This window comes from Heterocephalus glaber, unplaced genomic scaffold (assembly GCF_053883595.1).
Source record: "Heterocephalus glaber isolate CG9 unplaced genomic scaffold, H.glaber_assembly_v1.0 deba00000122, whole genome shotgun sequence".
NCBI classification, from domain to species: Eukaryota; Metazoa; Chordata; class Mammalia; order Rodentia; family Bathyergidae; genus Heterocephalus; species Heterocephalus glaber.
The window spans coordinates 15,907,027-15,923,027 of record NW_028258138.1 but is presented as its reverse complement, the minus strand read 5'-3'; the positions used below and the strand labels follow the sequence as shown (position 1 = coordinate 15,923,027).

At 34.7% G+C, this 16,001-nt stretch overlaps 1 long non-coding RNA gene across 2 annotated transcripts in view; it reads right to left on the bottom strand.

Moving 5' to 3' along the window:
* LOC101699071 (uncharacterized) overlaps positions 1-14,347 on the bottom strand; it is an 88,184-nt gene extending 73,837 nt beyond the window's left edge. The window contains exons 1-2 of one of the 2 annotated variants that reach the window (XR_205136.2): positions 14,200-14,347; positions 3,895-3,989 (exon numbers count right to left, since the gene is read on the bottom strand). This is a non-coding gene — a long non-coding RNA (uncharacterized LOC101699071). The remainder of the gene's footprint in view (positions 1-3,894; positions 3,990-14,199) is intronic. The other variant, XR_001183287.2, reaches the window with a different exon arrangement.
* Between the last annotated feature and the right edge of the window lie 1,654 nt (positions 14,348-16,001).

Genomic DNA, 16,001 nt, shown 5'->3' with positions numbered 1-16,001 from the left:
TCTACCCATTTTAGCTTTCCCAGACTTTGATATATGGCTCTTAAATTCTGCCAGTCATGCTGTTCTTGGTAAAATTTCTCCTCACTGTGCTGCAGGCTGGAAACTGCCTGTAGTAAGTAGGCTGGTGGAGTGAAGGCCATAGTAGGGTGTTTTTTTTTCCTTCGAGATTACAGTCTTGCACTAAAACACTTGGTTGATATACTTTTTGCACATCTAAATGTTTATAAAGACAGGATAATTCTGCTAGGCAGTTATTTTTCCCATGGCCAATGATGAAAGCCTTAATGCATGCTTTTTTTGTTCATTTGATTTTTAGCCTAGATGCCTTATTTTTCATATCCAGCAAGCTAATCAAAGCCAATGCTGATGAAGATCAATATGTCTATATTTTTGTCTTAAATTCAGTGTTATTTGCATCTATAAATTCAATTGCCATTTTACTTTTTCTGAAAGTTTTCAAGAAGTAGTGTTTTTGTTATAAATGCTTTCTCCTGTTCCTCAAAATGCCACCTAGGCAGAAGTTAGGTCTTTATTGTCATCTGTCAAAATTTACCAACATCTTACTAAGGATTGTTATCACTCTGTGTTTTTGGTTGCCTTTTGTTTAGTTTCTTCTAATTAGTTCTCAGTTTCTAGGGTGTAGTCTTTTTTGCTATTATGGTTTCTGTGTCTTCCTTTTTTATAACTTTTTAATTAATCATTTCAGTTTTTATCTTTTTTTTTTTTTTGTACTGGGGATCAAACTCTGGACCTTGCTCTTGCACTGCAGGGGCCAGAACCACTGAGCTAAATCCCCGGCCCCCTCAGTTTTTATCTTGTGATCAGCCAGTTTGCTTATTTGTTTCAATTCACTTCCTGATTATTGGGCAATACTACTCTTTGTGTGTGTGTGTGTGTCTGTGGGCCCGTGCACCCGTTCACATGTGCACACGCACATGCACACACGCACATTCTGAAGATTAAACTCACGGCCTTAGAAATGTTAGGTAAATTCTCCATCATGAGCTATGCACACAAGCTTCTTGGTAATACTAATAGGTTTAGCAACTTTATTTTGAATATGCTCTCATCTCCTTTTGCATCTTCTTTTCCTTCTCATTCTCCTCCTTCTCTGTCTTCTTACACTTTATCTTCTACTCCTCCCCTCATTTTCCCCCCTCCTCCTTTACTTTCTTCTTCCTCCTCTTCTTCCTTTCTTCTCTTTCTTCTTCTCCTTCTCTTCTCCTCTTCCTCCTTCTCCTCCTTCTTCTTTTACTGTTCTCTTTCTCTTCTTCATCTTTTTTTTTCGTTTTGATAATGGAAAATGCAATCCTTTTCTCACCAATTTCCTCAGAGTAGGTCCAGGTCTTAGTGTATATGGGCAGACTGGGGAGAGCTGATATGGTGCTGCAGTTTGCATAAATTTTATAAATTTTTTTGCAGATTTCTGTTATAGAATACTGTTACTTTGAATGTTTACTCTCTGTTCTCACCACAGCCTTATTTCCTGTTCACCCTCACTTTTTTATTTTATTTTTTTTTAGCTTTGGACAAGATAAAACCTTTATTTACAATTATTCTACCCTTTAAAATGAACACAGAAAAGGATTTGAATAAAAATATGCTTCAAATCACAGGAAACGAAGCCAAATTCCGCTAAAACTAAGAGAAAATGATAATAGCCAGAATATCAAAACCAATGAACAGCCACAAAGGGGTTAACACAAATTGAGACAGAACAGCCACATCACCTTTCCCTTGAGCCTTCTGTCTGTAGTGCTTTTGGTTCACAGTTAATAACTAGCTCAAGCATATCCACACTATTTGTGGTGTTATCTCTACCCACCTCATATAATGGTGGAGCCATTCATTTAATAAACACAATGTCAGAGAGGTTGGCTCCATTCACAAAATACCCTAAGAAAACTGTTGCTCAGGAGGCTGGAAATTCTCCTTTAGGAATAGAGTCATATAATATGGGAAGCACTGTCTAAATCCAGGCACATTTTCTTGTAAGGTCTTACTTCAACTCAAGCCAAACTTTATTTCTTTCTGGGATCTTTGGTGAGAAATTGGCAACACCACAACCCTAAGGCTATTTTATTCTTTCAGTTTGGACACCCATGTATTCTCATTCATCAGAAAATGTAAGAAATACTTAAATTGTTAATAAGTAGCATTAGGAATATAACAATTGGGAAGAAAAGTGGCTACCCCTTATTGTACCTGAAACCATTGCTAGTAAGAAACTTTAGTAGCTTTGTGATCTTGGTTTAAATGCTATTTAGGGTGACTTTTGAAATCTTCGGGGCTTCAAGTGGATTAGTTTTTCTATTTTGTAAGAGGAAGGTTGGGAGATCAAAATCTTTTTCTGGAGGCTTTATGGAGTAAAGTTGGCTGGTGTGAAGTGAGTTATTATGGGGAAGATTCCCCACAGGAAAAGCTTGAAGACTTCACACTTTTCCTTTCACCTTTTCACACACCTTTTCAGAGAAAATGTGATTGAGGTTTAGATGAATGGGGCTATAGAACCTCTGTATGATCACCCTCAGATGATGCATTTCCTCTTCCTTTAATGCTTCTTCACCTCTGTGAGTTTCTGCTGCTTGGTGCTCAAAGTAAATGAAATGGAGTACATCAGTCCGAATTTGCCTTCAAGTTCAGATTCCTTCCATTTTGTGCTTAGACAGCACTGAGTTACTGTCTGTTAACTTTCCTACTTTGTCTTGGTCGCACTGTTCCACAAGATCTTAGCTTAAAGAAAAAAAATTATTGTGCCTCCCTTAGAAGAGTGACAATGACATTTTACAAAATGATTGTCTTGAACTTGGACTGTACAGACACGTAAAGATACTCTTACTCCTTTTTTAATTTAAGATACAACAGTATTTGGCAGGTTTGTATCACATTTATGGGTTGAGGTTATAGTTCTTTTTCTGATGATATTTATGTTTCTATTTTGCTTATTTTCTTTTTATTTATAATGAGTTTTAAAAGAAGAGTAAAATGACACGTACTTTTGGATGCTTATTGTAAGACTGAGTAATAATTTTCAGTGTGTAGTATTCATTCCCTATGCCCCGTTCCCTATTCTTTGAATATCTGGCAACTTAGTAAAAATGTTCTCAACACCAGTAAATTAAAAATTATTTGGTGACATTTCTACTCTTATAATTGCATCTTCCTGTCAAAACCACCCAAAATGAAGTAAATCAATGATGACGTGCTTTTGAAAATAAGTGGTCTAAAACTTTTGCTAGGAGAATGGCAGAGGAAGTTCTGTGGCCAAAGGGGAACTAGGGAGGGGGATGGGAAAGGAGGGAAGATTAAAGAACAACAGAATGAGAAAAGAACGAAAAGGGGGAAACAAAGCTTTTGTAAATAAGGAGGGGAAGAAGAGTTGAAGGCAGGGGAGAGGAATGGGAAAAAAAAGAAGAATCAAGATTTATCATGTAGAGGCACAAATTCCCTATGATGAATGTAATCATTTTGTAGATCTAAAATGTACCAATAAACTTAATTAATTAAAAAACAAACAACAAAAAAAGAAAATGTCACATTTTCTTAACCCAAAATTTTTTTGCTATTGTAAGTAACTAAAGATTTTGAAATCTTTGAGGTTTTCAGTTTGCTTTAAAAGAAAAAAAATATTTTTGGCTTTGGCAAGGCAAACATGTAGTTTTCTCAGTAACTTTCTCCTTTAACTTTGAGATTAATCTGTCTTACTGATATACATTCCTTTATTATATGCATAGCATTAAAGTAGATGTTTTTTCCAAGGCTTTCATGTTGAAACATTTTACATGTGTGCATGGATGTATATATGCATTCTTTTTATCTCCCTAAAAATATAATTGTCTTAACTTGAAGTACAACAGACTTGTGGCTTATAAATAACAGAAATGTATTTCTCACCCTTCTAGAAGCTGGAGATCGGAGATTAGGTTTTCAGCATGGTCAAGTTCCAATGAGAAATTTCCTCTGATTTGTCAGCTGTCATATCCTTGAATCTTCATAAAACAGAAAATAGATCAAGAAAGTCCTGTGGGATTCGATAGGATCCCTTATCTTATTATTAACACATGAAGGCATTAATCCCATGTATGTGGGCTCTGCCATTAAATCCCATCTATGTGGGTGCCCCATCATGACCTAATTATCTCCCAAAGGCTCCACTTCCTAACACCACCATATTGAGATTAGGATTTCAACATATAGGTGTTTGGAGGATACAAACATTCAGCACATTGAAATAGTTAAGGAAGAAGAGTTAAAAAACATCAAATAAAAACATGTTCTGTTTATTGTTATTTCTGTAAGTGTCATGTCACACAATAAGCATCATAAATAAAGTACAGTATGGTATTCATTCATCCAGTTCAGAATATTTGAGGTGGATGTTATGATGTGTATCTAGATGTACCTCCAAAGCCTCATGATGTCAGAGGTGGGGATTTTCGGAGGTGGCTGAATCTAGGGTGTTTGATACTGGGATTAAAAATTTTATAAAATGGAGTACTACTCAGCCATAAAGAATGAGAAATCAGAGGCATTCATAGCTAAATGAATGTACATTGAGGCAATACTCTTAAGTGTAATAAATAGGACACACATGTAAATACTGAATGGTTTCTCTGGTGTGAGGAACTGAAAGAATAAATAAGCGTAAATGTATAACAGATAATATGAAATAGGAAGAAAAGGTACAAAGGGGAAGGGGAAGTGGAAGTGGGAGGGATAGGGGAAAGGAAAGAATGGAATGGAATTAATATGAGAAAATGAAAAAATGGAAACAAAGTCTTTGTAAATAGGGAGGGGTTAAGGGGTTGAAGGGAGAGCAGAGGAAAGGGGAAAAATAAAAATCAAGGTATATTATGTAAAGGTACAAATCTCCAATGATGAATGTCATATTATATACCTAAAATGTACCAATAAAATTAATTTACAAAAAGCTGTCATGCTGACATTAAGGATGTGATTCTGGGATTAAGTATGTAAAGCTGGGATTAAGGACAATCACCTTGGTGTGAGTGGCACCATCCAAAATTCGGGTAGCCTGGAAGGGATAAAAGGGAGAGGCAGGCTGCTGCTGCTTCTGCTGCTGTCCTTGCTTGATGCTTGATGCCTTTTGCCTGCTCTGCCATGCCATAGACTGTTTCTCCTCTGCTATGACCCTCTGCCATGTTACCTGCCTTGGAGCCAGCCGACTATGGACTGAAACCTCTACAAACTATGAGCTGAAATAAACCTTTCCTCCTTTAATTTGGGGTGTTGGGTATTTTGTCTCAGCAATGAGCAAAGTAACTTAGACAGAAGGCATTTGAGAAAGATCCAGAAAATACATGTTATGTGTATTGAGGAAGAAGGCTGGAACTTTCATAAACATCAAAAAACATGCACAGAATACCAAAGCTGAACAAAGGAAAATGAAGGAAAAAAATGAAAAGTAGAAAGAAGGGGCAGATTGACAGATTGAGAGAATAGAAATCAAATATGTGACTCATTTTCTTTAAAAATTTTAAGTAAATGTTTAAATGTGACAATATTAAGATAAAGACTAAAGCTATAATGACAAAAGGCAATTTTTAAGTCCTTATCCCTTCTAACAGTGCATATTGTTTGGTCCTATCAGTAATACAGTTAATTAATTAGTTTAACAGAGGGTCAATAAATCCTTGCTAAACTCTTATAATAATCTTAGAAATATAAAAATTATATGAGGGAGAGACTGTACATGAAATTGACCAAAGAGTTTACGAACAAGTTGAGACAAAAGGGGAAAATATGAAACATTATCACAGGATAGAATAAGATTCCTGTCACTGTTGAAGGACTAAGAAAAAACAAAGAAAGTTTTTGTAATAAAGCCATGTTTTAGAAAATTGTTGGGCTAAGACTGGAACTTAAAAGTTGGGTAATATCAATTACACATAACAGAAAACATAAAAATCGCCACTACCCTACTATTAGGGAATGAAAATCAAATGTAAAATTATCTTTGTTTCATAATCATCTTGCAGTTGTCATTTAGCTCCTTCTAAGGTAACATGGGATTTCATAGAATATTATACTTCAATAGCACTTCATCAAAATTTAATTTCCAGTAAATCCAATTTTTTCAATTTTTAACAAAAAAATCATTCACTGTACTGAGAAAACAAGCAAACTGCCTCTTACATGGCATTTGGTCTTTTCCTCACTTATTTTTATAACTTCATTTTCTTTGGAAAGTTTCACTGTCATATTGTGATAATATCTTAGTTGTTTTAAATTTGCATTGAATTACATCTACTGTTTATTAGAAACCAATGAATTCCATGACATTGGTCAATTTCTAATCTTAAATTTGAGAAGCTCAGTATGGTTTTGTACAACTTCATTTCATTTAATATAATTTGATGATTAAGATGATGTGGAAAGTTAACATACAATTTTAGCACACTGTATGATGTAGCCAAGGAAAGCTGACACATGTGTCTTTTTTCCCTTTATTTTAGACTGTACATTTATGGTTAGAGGCCCCTTATACAGATTTATTTCTTTGATTTGGTGATTCTGATGCACTAAGATCAGAAAATCAGACTAAAACAAATTTCTAATTATAAATATCAAGATGGATAACAGACATACAGTTCTCAAATAGAACAAACTTTAAAACCCACATTCATTTCCCTGTTTCCTCACCTAAGAGTTACTGTATTTTTATTGATGCAGTGATTGTAATTTTTCTTTCAGTGGTGTCTCCACTTAACAATTTCATGGAATTGAAATGCAATTACATTGCTCTTGAATTTGTTTCTAGCACTATTCTCTGTAAGACAAATCCATGACCATAGGTCCATCTTATATTCAAGGAAATGTAGTTACTCTTAGACAAATTCAGACAAGCATGAATCCATGAATCCAGTAATGCAGGAATCCATAATGCATGAATCCAAGGTGAGCTGCAGACAGTAGTGCTTCTCTAATTTGCTTCTCTAGCAGATGCTAAAACAAAACATTTCTATTTTTGTATATATGCCACCACATGTGTTCAGGACAGGCATGGACAAATGTTCTATCTAAATCAGAATAGTCTATGTTGAATTCAAATAATCAAATTGAACTTTAGGTGTTTCACAAAATAAATTGTTAGTGAAAAGTTCAAGGTTTTTTTTTTTTTTGTAGACTGGGAAGATAGTTCAAATGATTGAAACTTCATTTATGAAAAAGTTTAGCATTTTTTAACTGGATGAGGGTCCCCATACCATGAATATTCTTTAGGAGTCTTATCTTTAAAACACTGGTGAATTTCTGTATGGCTCTCAGTACTTGAGACTAATCCCAAAACCACTCACTAGCATTGGAATGTATAGAATCTATTCTGTATAAGAAGCAGCATTAACAACAAAGAAACTTCTGAATGAGAGCAGATGTTAATTTGTAAAGAGTGTCTTGTCATCTGGTCAGCCTTATTTCCTAGTCTCTAGTTTATATACATTTATACGGCAGTTTTGAATATCCACTCTTGATATAATGAAGGGAGATATCAGGAAATTATATGGAAAGAAATAATTTGACACACAACTTTTTTTGGTGGTGATTAGAACTGAAAAATTCAAGTTGGTTTTTTTTTTTTTTTTTTGGCTATTTTTTGCAGTGAAAGATAAAGGACAGGGCCTCTCACACACAAGGCATGTGCTCTGTCATTATCTAAGTCGCCAGTCCATATTTGAGTATTTTAAAAGTCATCTTTCACAGCCTATTCCCAATGACTAAACATTGAGGTAAACTAAAACTTCTTTTGTTGTTAAACAACGTTTATAAAGGGAATTACAGGATCGTGATTGCAATGATTAAGAGAAACTTGAACATCAAGTATTTAATCATTATCCAAAAGTTGCAAGGGGGGTTTCATCAGGTCAATTAGTAATGCAAATGTATAATTTCCTATGTGAAAATTAGGTAGAGAAGAAATAAGATTGGCTTAAGCATGGAGCTGGGGATTTAGCTCAGTGGTTCCTTTGCGTGCCTCGAAAGAGCAGGGTCCAGAGTTCAATGTCCAGTATCAAAAAAAAAAAAAAAGAAAAAAAATTGGAGTAAGCTTTGGCAATAATAGAAAGTAAAAGGCCTATTTAAATGTACTTTAGAATTCTATATATTTAAAATCGCTGTACCACAAAGCAAAAAATAAAATAAAATGAAGTAACTAATTTGAGTATAACTGTCTAAACTAGCTGTCATTTCTAGCACACCTTTTTGCCATAATGTATCTTGAAGCTTATCATGGGAAGAAGGAACCCAGGAAATTCCCAGATCTGCCTCCCGAACGTGATCAGAGGTTTGTGTGAAACAAAATTTTCTTAGTGGGCCGAGGATTTAGCTCAGTGGTTTTGCCGCCTGCTGCGCAAGCTCAACAACCCAAGTTCAATCCCAGGTACCAAAAAACAAAAACAAAAACAAAAACAAAAGTTTCTTAGTAACAAGACCCTGAAACACACAGTCTCTTGTATTAGTTCTATTTCATCTGATGATTAATTGTTTTTTGTTTTTTTTTTTCCGTGCTGGGGATTGAATCTAGGCCTCATTCATGCTAGGTAAATATTCTACAACTCAGCCCCACCCCTAGTTCCTCTTAGAGATTTTTGAAAGAAATTTATGACCTTCAAATTACTTGTATTTAAGCCAAATCATGGAAAAGTTGGTGAGGATCCAAAGACTTTATGTATGTGCAGAGCTGAAGTTTTCCAGTTCTAAAGTCAGGATATACGGTTCAAACCATGGTCCTTTCTTTTTCTAAGGATTAGTTCTGTGTTTACAAACCTTTCCTGCCTGTCTTATCTCATCTGTAAATCAGCACAGTATGCAGTAATAATAATCAATGCAATTTGGGGCTAACTCAACAAATGATCTAAATTTGCTTACACTTGAGTGTGGCACAAAATACACAGATAATAAACATTTTGTTATTACATTATTTTATTTTGTGTGATAAGGTAAATAGCTATTGTACTTTTAATTTTGAATAAGGAATATTAATAGTAATAGAAATTAAAAATAAATTTATTAGAGAAGCTTACTAAGAATAAGAAGCTTAAATTTATTTGCTGATTCCTTAAATGAATTTAATTCATATGCATGTATACGTTGTTTAAAATATTTTATCATGTACTTGTGGAGGGAAGCCCAGCCACTACAATGATATATATTACATAGTAAAATCTAGTGATAGAATATATTCTAAAATTCAATATAAAATTTGAAATTAAGCTTTTATTATTGAACTTTTTATTACTTAATTATAAGAAAGAAAAAGAAGACAACCAAAAATTAAAGTAATAACAAAATTCCAAGTCTTCTTTCTTTTTTTTACTGTTCTTCAGAATGACAATTTTTGATCTGATGAGATGGGATGGAGTTTATTGAGTTGCATATAATAGTGTCTGGAATATGAGGCTTGATAATGTCAGTCTTCATTTCTGGCTCTCAACTTGCTAGGATTTAGGACTCAGACTAGTAGTATTTTGGCACCAGTAGGATAATGTCCATTTATCTGTTGTACAGTACAAAAACTCCTTTAGTTTACCTACTACTGAAATTCTACATAACAAAATTAATTACTCTGTGTTCATCTGCTATGTGGATCCCTGGTTCTATGAGAAGCAGCAGAAAATAATGATTAAGAGTAAGAATTTAGGGACCGAACTATATGGGTTCCTCAGATTGGAGGTTGTACCACTTATTGTCTATGAGAAGTTAGGCCAGTTTTATCTCTGAAATATTAATGATCAGAAGTGTTAATATGTAAACTCACAATACGATTCCTAGGATGGAAAATATGCTATTATTAGTGATTGCCATTATTACTCTTAATATTATAAATTATTGCAGGAATATATTCATCACAGTACAAAGAGGCAATTATTATTCTATCTCTCAATTAAAAATATTACAGCTAAAGAATATTAACTAGGACATGAATATTTATGGGTTTTTTTCTCTGTTCTCTTTATCCATATTTTTTTTGTTGTTTACCCTACTTGTTTCCCTTTACTCAGGGGTTTTGGTACTGGTTAGTGACTCTCAGAAGCTGGTCAGAGTTCATGCCACAGACATTGGATTTTAATCAGATGACTGCTTTTCTTAAATAAATCAAATTCATGGTTGTGGTTGATATGAGGGCTTCTGTCCATCGGCAAATGATGAAGCCACAGTTCTTTTACTAAAGCTGGAGAGAAAATGGTGATTGCTAGTATTTGTGCCCAAATTTTGTTCATGGTTGCCCACTGAATTTGTTTGGATACCAGAAAATTATGGACTGTATGATTCAAATTAGGATAAAAGAGTTAAACCCTAGGGACCATTCAGCAAAGACTTTGCTATAAAATGATATTGGAAAAAAATGCCTTTAACCAAGTCAGTGAAATTAGCTTAGTCATGAAGATTTCCAGTGAGTTTTCTGACCTTAAGATATAAATACAGGGCCAAAAAATATCATCCTAAGATGAGAAATAAATGCATGTCTTTGTTTTAATGATAGGTTTTTACTGCTAACTTAATCTTCTAACTCAATCCCTCTATTTCGAATCTCTAAACATTATAGATGCTTGTCTCAAATGATGGAAGAAGTTCCTTTAATATTATTATTAGAAACAAGTTGTGACAAATCAATCCTTCCAGTTCAAATACTTAATGTATTTTTTTCTATCATAGTTTCATACTTTCCACATCAGTGTGCACATGGTAATTAATTCCACCAATTGACTTCCACTTCTGCTGTCACAATTCTTCCTGTTGTTTCTGTAGTTCCTTGTTATTATCTAGCAAGGTAACTATTGTCATGTTCAAAATTAATTGAGAAGTCAAAGCCTTTTAGTCCATAAAAACATATGAACTCTTCTTTCATACAGGTTCATGAATAAAAAAGGGATAAGAGGGCCAGGGATTTAGGTCAGTAGTTCTGCTGCCTGCTCCCCAAGCACAAAGTTTCAAGTGTGATCCCCGGTACCAAAAAAAAACAAGGGATAAGACCCCATTTAACCCAGTTACTAGTGTCTGCTCTGTAGCACTGGGCAGGGCATCAAGACTGCTGTCCCCTCCACCATGGAAACAGGGGAACAGATGCCAAGCAAGGCCCTGAAGTTCCTCATTCTGTCTTCACTTACATCTTAGAGCAGCTGTTCCCCTCCTCCAGAGGTAGATGATAGTTTTTTAATACAACATTAAAATAATTTTTTACCATGAAACCAACTACTTATTAGTTATTAACCTGTCTCCTCTTATTAGGAGTGCAGTTCAAAAACTTCTGATTTTTAAAGGGATGCAGTATTTATTCAGTGTTTCAATAACTTTGCATTCTATAAGTGTAGCAAGATTTCAGTGAACATTCTCTTTTCCATTTAAATCTTGCCATGGTAATTTTTTTTTCTTCAAAGTCTCACATACCAACAGCTTGGTGTCTGGGTTGGCAGAGAATAGCCAATTCTTGTATCCTAAACTCAAACAGGATGGCTTGAGTAACATCATGGTTGAACATTTCCAAAATGAGGACCTTTAAATCTGTAGGCGATAGGATGGCCTCCAAGATGTTGAATGATCCATACATGTTATAGGAAGCATATCTGTAAAAAGAAGAAATCTTCCAGGCCAATCACTGTTTGGTGTAGAATCGAGTGGTGCAGTACTTCATAACGGGCTCCTCCTGAGCAGAGGCAACATGGATGGTGGGATTCAAATCTTTTGTAAAAGATGTAGTGAATTGGTGGTAAGAGTGTAAGTGGGTGAATTCACTCAGGAAAATCCTTCCTACGTACCTTTCCTTCCCTGTGATGGAGGTAAAGAAAACACTGGACCATGTAGGATACTATTTTTCCTCTTGGTGGTTGGGTTGGTTAATTGGTTTTAGCAATAAAACCAAATAATTAGTGTTTTAGTTTCTCAGGGCTGCCACAAAAATTAAAACAGAAAGAATGGCTTAAAACAATGCCTAGAGCTGCTAGCCACTGGAGGAGGAAGAGAAGGATAGCATTTTTTCTAAGAGCTTTTGTAATGAATATGCTTTTCCAGTAACTTGATTTCAGACTTCTGAAATAGCGGCTGTAGGTGTTGTTTGGCTTCTAGCTGACTAAATTCAGTGACTTTGCCTTCATATGGCCTTTTTCTCTCTTTCTTTGTCTTACCTTGTTCTGCTTCTTATAAGGACATTCATCAATTAATTTAGAGTTCATCATATTCCAGCATAATCTCAATTTTACATTCTTACCTTAATTACATGTGAACAGATTCATTCTTAATGTATAAAAGGTTGCATTCTAAGATTCCAGAAAAAAATCTTTTCAGGGCCATTATTCAGAATTTTCTAGCAAAACATGTCTGTTAAAGCCAGATTTTTAAAGAAAGAAATTTTCTTTGCTTTTTGTGTGTCTCATTTACCCCTCCAGTTTCAACATTTGATCTTTCCCTAGAAAGGTGAAGGATGTAAAGTGGCCAGAGTTGGCAGTGAACTCATTTTTGTCCATCACCGTGTAGGAAATGCATGCTTATTATGGGAAAACTGCACTGGTCTACTGGGATCATTATGGTGATGCTGCTGGACACTTTTCCTTGCTCTTAACATCCTTCTGTATCTCTTCCTAAGATTCTACTGAGAGCAGATCTTGTCTATCTTCCCTGGTGAAAGAAGATTTTATTCTCTACTAAGTTATTAAAAGAACCTCTTTATTTCTTTTCACATGGAGTCTGGAAAAATATGAGCACATATTTACCCAGCTCCTCTCTCCCTGGAAAGACTTTTCAAACTCCCACTTTGACTTTTGCTTGTTAACACAGGCGCCTCACCCAGATGCACCTTAAGACCATAATGCTAAGAGAAATAAATCAGACACACAAGTTTAAATATCACATTGTTTCTCTTGTATGAGAAACCGAAAGAGTAAACAAGGACCAAATTGGATGACATATTGGGAAGTTAGAAGAAAATGTTCAAATGGGAAGAGGAGAAGCAAGGGGAAGAGAAGGAAAGAACAGGAAAAAAAAAAAAAAAAGAATAGAAGAAAAAAAATGTGGAAGAGGCTTTTGTAAATTAGGAGGAGAAGAAGAGTTGAAGGGAGAGGAAGTTCCAGAGTAGATAGATCAATTTGTAGTAAATTTTGTGTCTGATGTCATGTGCTATGAATAGATACATGGCCCATTTTTATGATTTTTAAAACTCTATTTAATTTACATACATTATAATGAAGCCAATCAGTGGAGAGTCCTAAGCATCAGTATAATCTATAATTCTAATGAGTGTTGAGAAGGAAGTATTGAGGAAGAACAATGTGTCCTAGGGACATATGGTAGAGATAAATTACATTCAACACACATTTATCAATTCATACCCCATGGGAACAACATCTGTCAATATGCAGAATTCATATATAAAATAATTCTGCAGAAATTTTTGTCACATACTAGATGTGATGCCCAGAACTATGTGATGTGAAGAGTAATTGCATATTTTGGAAAAACATTAGTAAGACCTCATGTAAATAAAAATTAATCCAGATGAAAAACAATGAGTAACTCTGATTACACACTTACATGATATTTTCACAAGACAATATTATAAGCAAAGGTTGAATTGTTTTAGCTGGTAATACTAGAAAGACCATTTCAAATTTTGCATATGAATTCCAAGATTATTAATAATACTACATGGAATTAACCAAATTTTATATATTCAATTTGCATACATTGTGTAAAATTTCAAGAGGAATTACATTAACCTCTATAACATTCTGAATCTGCTGCAGATGTGCCATACTTATTTTAAGGCAGGATACAAATTTCTACAGTATATCTAAAGATGTGGTTAGTTATCCAAGGAAGTAAGGAGATAAAGGAGAGCTAGATAACAACAAAGATTTAAAAGTATATCTATTTATGTTTGGGTAAGGATAATTTGTAGTATCTTTGACTTGAATGAAAGGTTATCTTCTTTCTATGGATGAACTTTTGAATTTAAAGAGCAAAATAATGCAATCTCTTCATGTCTACATCACCTGCAATGACTTCAAATTTCTTCCAAAAGAAAATCAGCATTTCTTATGTTGCCATTCATGGTTCATTTAAATATGACCCCAAAATTTCTTTCCTATTCTAATTCCCAATCAATATCAATATGCTCATCACATTCTACACATTCTACACAAAATACACACACACATACACACACACACACACACACGCACACACACTCACCTCTCCAAAACTAGTGTGTGTGTGTTTCCATTTGTTTGCTGCTTTCCAGGAGTTTGAGTGCTTGTTTTCAATTTAAGAGAGAAACAAGAGACTAAAAAAGTCATGAACTTTGTCCTCCTAAACATTACATTCCAGAACAGGAAGGTAACACTAAAAATATTTGATTAGTTATTAACTTTAGAGTTTTGACCAGTGCCTTCCCATGCATTCTTATCACGCCTGTAATCTCTTTTGCTTCCTACCCTGTTTGAGGAGTGTTCAGCATGTTTCCACTCTCAAGTTAGGCAATGTCTCTATCATTTTGTCTTACAGAAATCTCCGGGTCAAATTAACCTTCCCCTTCCTAGAGTTTTCAGCTCTTTTTGTAAATGATTGGTGTGAAGTATATTATATGAAAACATCTTTTTCCTAATTAATTGTGAGTTTTTCCCCATCTAGTTTCTAAAATCAGGAAGTTTCAAAATCTTTGAAGTAGGTTTTGCAGTCCTGTAAACACTGAATAGAGATAGGCGAACAAACACATTGCAAATTTCCCTAAAAATTACTATCTTTACTCCACATTCTCTCTTCCTAAATTGTCTGTAGTTCAACTTTACAATAAATTTGATTTTTCACTTTTGTTAACCTTATCTAGATGTTTTCAAACTTATTTTTAAAATTTGCATGTATTTCTCTATTAAAATAATTATTTCTAAATATGATGTTTTTTTATTCTACTGTATTTTTTAGTTTTATTCTATCTAGAAATGCAAAGGATCATCACAAGACAGAGAATGATGGAGTTCATGCAGGAAAGCTAGTATTTGAAAACTTTCTTGAATTAACTAGAAGAAAGAGATTCCTCTACTCAGTCTTGATATCTGATGTCTGTATATGTTGTAAAGAAAACTTTTATCACTCCATATGAAATAAATCCTTAAACTTTTCTTGTCTCTGTTTTAGATAAAATTCAAATAAGAAGTGCTTATCTCAGTTCTCTGTACCCCTTCAACATATACTGATCAAGTAAAATTCTTAATTCCACATATAAAAACAAACAGATTTGAGAAACAGGTATTTGTTGAGAATTATTGGCCAACTAAGGTCATGATGGGTGAATCTAAATTCTCCTATCTTAAATTCCCTATCTTTATCCAAAGCAAGACACTCCAAGACCAAGCAACCACTTACAAAATGGATGTTATACGTACCAGGTGTATTGTGACTGAACCCTCTTGATTAGAAAGAATGCTGCAGCATCTTCCCCCAAAACTGTCTTCATGTAAACACCAGGAGAAAAACAGATCTAAGCAGGGAGGGCATGCTCTGCAGTAGCCTTCCCATGTCACTAAATCACCTTTTAGAGGACTATTTTTCCACTCCCTATCATCGAAAGGAGTCTTAACCCTCCTTGGCCTATCGTCTAGTAGTAGGTGTCCTGGATGATTTCAGTTTTTCCTTGGTTTCTGTTTGTTTTGTTTGTGGACTAATTAATTTTGAGACAGGGTCTCACTATGTAGTTTAGTGTGACCTTGAGCTTGGGGTGATCGATCTTCTTGCTTCACCCTCCCAAGTGCTGGGTTTGCAGACGTGCACCACGGATGTGTACCCGGCTTGCAATTTTACCTTTGTAACTCTGCTGCTTGCTTCAGTTTCTGGGTGGCCTCTGGTGGCTACTTTACCATCGCCTGCCTTTTTCTCTCAGGAGAGGTTTGGATGTGAATGCAGGGAAGGAAGAGCATGCAGAAATGCTTATTCCTCGAGTTCTGTATCTCCAGGATGTTGGTCGGTTGATTATGTTGTTGCAGCCTCTTCAATATGGT